This window comes from Arachis stenosperma, chromosome 9, assembly GCF_014773155.1.
Source record: "Arachis stenosperma cultivar V10309 chromosome 9, arast.V10309.gnm1.PFL2, whole genome shotgun sequence".
Lineage (NCBI taxonomy): Eukaryota > Viridiplantae > Streptophyta > Magnoliopsida > Fabales > Fabaceae > Arachis > Arachis stenosperma.
In genome coordinates, this window is record NC_080385.1 from 128939752 (window position 1) to 128944679 (window position 4928).

Here is a 4928-nt window from a genome sequence, read left to right on the forward strand (position 1 = left end):
TTAAATGCCAGGAAAACGGGAATTTCCACAACTCCCCAGCGAAAGAACTTTCTCCCATCACGACTTTCCCACCCTTTGCGATGTGAAAAATTGACCTCATGGAACCTTTTTCCAACAGTCCCAGGATAACTTAAGTACATGATAGTAGTAATCGATTGCTTCACCAACTGGATAAAAGCTGAGGCCTTAACCAGCATCACGATAACACAATGCAAAAAAGTATTTTTGGAGGCAAGTAATCAACAGATTCGAGATACCAGAGATCATCATCTCAGACAACAACATATAGTTTGCCGAAAAGTAGTTCTGCGGCTTTCTTTGGTGGAACACCCCAAAGCAGACGAACAAGTAGAGGCTGCTAACAAAATTATTTTAAAGAGGATCAAGAAGAGTCTTGAGCAAAAGAAGGGTGACTGGACAGACAAGCTCGAATCCGTCCTCTGGTCATACTATACTAGCTTGCAATCAGCAACCGAGGGAATGTTATTCCAGCTAACTGATAAACCCCATTTTGAGGGTTTATCTTGTATCAATTTTAGGGGTTTTATCAATGATTCTACACAGTTTTTATATGAAAATATAAGACTTTGTGTTCCCTTCCTAATCTTGGCCTCATGGATGAAAACATGCTTATTTTGCACTAAAGTAGATACATTTCTAATCTCCTCCTAGGTGCCATTTGATGCCGTGACCTGTGTGCTAAGTGGTTTCAGAATATAGGGCAAGGATGGACCGGAAGAGAGAAAGGAGAGCGGGTGCAAAGGAAGGGAGCATGAGAATTGAGTTTTGGAAACTTCAGCAAGGACGCGTACTGGTGCACGAAATTGTAATAACACTTTTGCAATCTCACACAACTAACCAGCAAGTGCACTGGGTCGTCCAAGTAATATCTTGCGTGAGCAAGGGTCGATCCCACGGAGATTGTCGGCTTGAAGCAAGCTATGGTTATCTTGTAAATCTTAGTCAGGATATCAGAAATTATCAGGATTGATTGTGAAAAGCAAAAGAACATGAAATAGTTACTTGTTTTGCAGTAATGGAAAATAGGTTGAGGCTTTGGAGATGCTCCATCTTCTGAATCTCTGCTTTCCTACTGTATCCTTCAACAAACACGCAAGAGTCCTTCCATGGCAAGCTGTATGTAGGGTTTCACCGTTGTCAGTGGCTACCTCCCATCCTCTCAGTGAAAGCGATTGCATATGCCCTGTCACAGTCATAGCGGAATTCATCTGTCGGTTCTCAATCAGGCCGGAATAGAATCCAGTGATTCTTTTGCGTCTGTCACTAACGCCCCGCCCTCAGGAGTTTGAAGCACGTCACAGTCATTCAATCATTGAATCCTACTCAGAATACCACAGACAAGGTTTAGACCTTCCGGATTCTCTTGAATGCCGCCATCAGTTCTAGCTTATACCACGAAGATTCTGGTTAAGGAACCCAAGAGATATCTACTCAATCTAAGGTAGAACAGAGGTGGTTGTCAGGCACATGTTCATAGTTGAGAATGATGATGAGTGTCACGAATCATCACATTCATCCAGGTTAAGAACAAGTGATATCTTAGAATGGAAGCAAGCATGATTGAATAAGAAACAGTAGTAATTGCATTAATCCATCAAGATACAGCAGAGCTCCTCACCCCCAACCATGGGGTTTAGAGACTCATGCTGTGGAAAGAAACGTGTAAAAATGTTATGAGGTCATCCGGTGCGGATACAATGTCAAAAGATCCTATTAATAGTAAACTAGTGTCCTAAGGTTTACAGAAATGAGTAAATGACATAAAAATCCACTTCCGGGCCCACTTGGTGTGTGCTTGGGCTGAGCAATGAAGGAATTTCGTGTAGAGACCTTTTCTGGAGTTAAACGCCAGCTTTCATGCCAGTTTGGGCGTTTAACTCCAAATTTTATGCCAGTTCCGGCGTTTAACGCTGGAATTTCTGTAGGTGACTTTGAGCGCCGGTTTGGGCCATCAAATCTTGGGCAAAGTATGGACTATTATATATTGCTGGAAAGCCCAGGATGTCTACTTTCCAATGCCGTTGAGAGCGCGCCAATTTGGCTTCTGTAGCTCCAGAAAATCCACTTCTAGTACAGGGAGGTCAGAATCCAACAGCATCTGCAGTCCTTTTCAGTCTCTGGATCAGATTTTTGCTCAGGACCCTCAATTTCAGCCAGAAAATACCTGAAATCACAGAAAAACACACAAACTCATAGTAAAGTCCAGAAAAGTGAATTTTAATTAAAAACTAATAAAAATATACTAGAAACTAACTAAAAGATACTAAAAACATACTAAAAACAATGCCAAAAAGCATACAAATTATCCGCTCATCACAACACCAAACTTAAATTGTTGCTTGTCCCCAAGCAACTGAAAATCAAAATAGAATAAAAAGAAGAGAATATACTATAGATTCCAAAATATCAAAGAAACATAGCTCCAATTAGATGAGCGGGACTAGTAGCTTTTTGCCTCCGAACAGTTTTGGCATCTCACTCTATCCCTTGAAGTTCAGAATGATTGGCATCTATGAGAACTCAGAACTCAGATAGTGTTATTGATTATCCTAGTTAAGTGTATTGATTCTTGAACATAGCCAGTGTATGAGTCTTGGCTGTGGCCCAAAGCACTCTGTCTTCCAGTATTACCACCGGGTACATACATGCCACAGACACATAATTGGGTGAACCTTTTTAGATTGTGACTCAGCTTTGCTGAAGTCCCCAATTAGAGGTGTCCAGGGTTCTTAAGCACACTCCTTTTTTTTGCTTTGGTTCACAACTTTATTTCTTTCTTTTTCTGCTCTTTTTTTTTCGAAATTTTTTTTTTCACTGCTTTTTCTTGCTTCAAGAATCAAATTGATGATTTTTCAGATCCTCAATAACAGTTCTCTTTCTCCTCATTCTTTCAAGAGCCAACAATTTTAACATTCTCAAAGCAACAAATTCAAAAGACATATGCACTGTTCAAGCATTCATTCAGAAAGCAAAAAGTATTATCACCACATCAAACTAATTCAACTAGTTTCAGAGATGAATTTCGAAATCCTGTACTTCTTGTTCTTTTGTGATTAAAGCATTTTTCTTTTAAGAGGGGTGATGGATTCATAGGACATTCATAACTTTAAGGCATAAATTTTATTAATTATGAACTAAGAACAAGACTCAAATATAGATATAAGATAATAAAAATAGAAAATAAAACAAAGGAAGAAAGAAAATGCAAACATAGGCTCCTAATGATAGAGGTTTTCACAGAGTTAGGACTCAACAACCTTGATTTTGAGAAGTGGATGCTCCCTCAGCTTGAGAGGAGAACTTTTGGCGTTTCAACTCTTGGAGTTCACGCCCCTGCTTCTCTTGTTCCTTCAGTAATTTGCAGAGCATGCAGTTCTGATTCTGCTGTTCTTCCTTTAGTTGCTCCATAGTCTCTTGCAACTTGGTGATAGATGCTTCTAGGCTGGACCAGTAGTCAATTCTTAGGAATTCAGGGAGGAATTCCTGCGCCCTCCTCTTGATGGAGTTGTCTTGCACTTGTCCTTCCATTGACTTCTTGGTGATTGGGTGTTCAATGGGTATGAACTCATCTACTCCCATCTTCACCCCAGCCTCCTTACAGAGCAAGGAAATCAAGCTTGGATAAGCCAATTTGGCTTCAGTGGAATTCTTATTTGCAATTGTGTAGATCTCACAAGCAATCACATGATGGACCTCCACCTCTTTTCCAAGCATAATGCAATGAATCATCACTGCTCTCTTGATGGTGACCTCAGAACGGTTGCTAGTGGGCAATATGGAGCGCCCAATGAAGTCTAGCCAACCTCTTGCAATTGGCTTGAGGTCTCCCCTCTTGAGTTGGTTTGGGACACCCTTTGAATTGGTTATCCACTTAGTTCCAGGGAGGCATATGTCCTCTAGAACTTGATCCAACCCTTTATCTACTCTCACCATCCTCCTATTAAAGGAGTCAGGATCATCTTGTAGTTGGGGCAACTTGAAGATTTCTCTTATTTTGTCCAGATGGAAGTACATAACTTTCCCTCTGACCATGGTTCTGTAGGTATGGTAAGCGGTTCCAGTCATTCTCTGCTTATCTGTCAGCCACAGATTTGAGTAGAATTCCTGAACCATGTTCCTTCCAACCTTTGTCTCAGGATTGGTTAGAACTTCCCATCCTCTGTTTCGAATTTGCTCTTGGATCCCTGGATATTCATCTTCTTTCAGATCAAATTTAACTTCCGGGATCACTGACCTCAGACCCATTATTTTGTGATAATGGTCTTCATGTTCTTTGGTTAAGAACTTCTCTTGATTCCAAAGATTCTTTGGATTATTCTCTTTCTTGCCTCTTAAATTGGTTTGTTTTCCCTTAGGAACCATGATATTGATGAATCTTGGCTTAGTGATCACGGAAAAGCACACCAAACTTAGAGGTTTGCTTGTCCTCAAGCAAAAGAAAAGAAAGAAGAGAGAGAGAAAAAGAGGAAATTCGAATGGTGTGGGTAAAGGGGGTTCCAAACGTGAATTTATAAGGGAGGGGAGAAGAGATTTCGAAAAAATAAAAATTTGAAAGGAGATTTGAGAAGATATGAAAATAAATTGAGAAAAGGGTGAGTTTTTGAAGAAGATTTGTGATTAATTTGAAATAGATTTGAAGAATGGTTTTGATTTGTGAAGATTTGAAAGTGAATGATGAAAGGTTGAAGTGCATTTATGTAGAAGAGTATGGTTAAAAAGAGGAAAGTTTGAAAAAATTTGAGTTGAAAACAAAAATGTGGTCCCCCCACGGCGTTTAACGCCCAAAATGGTACCATTACTGGCGTTAAACGCCCAGAATGGGTACCATTACTGGCGTTAAACGCCCAGAATGGTGCCCATTCTGGCGTTTAACGCCCAAAATGCCCCTTACTGGCGTTTTTTCGCCA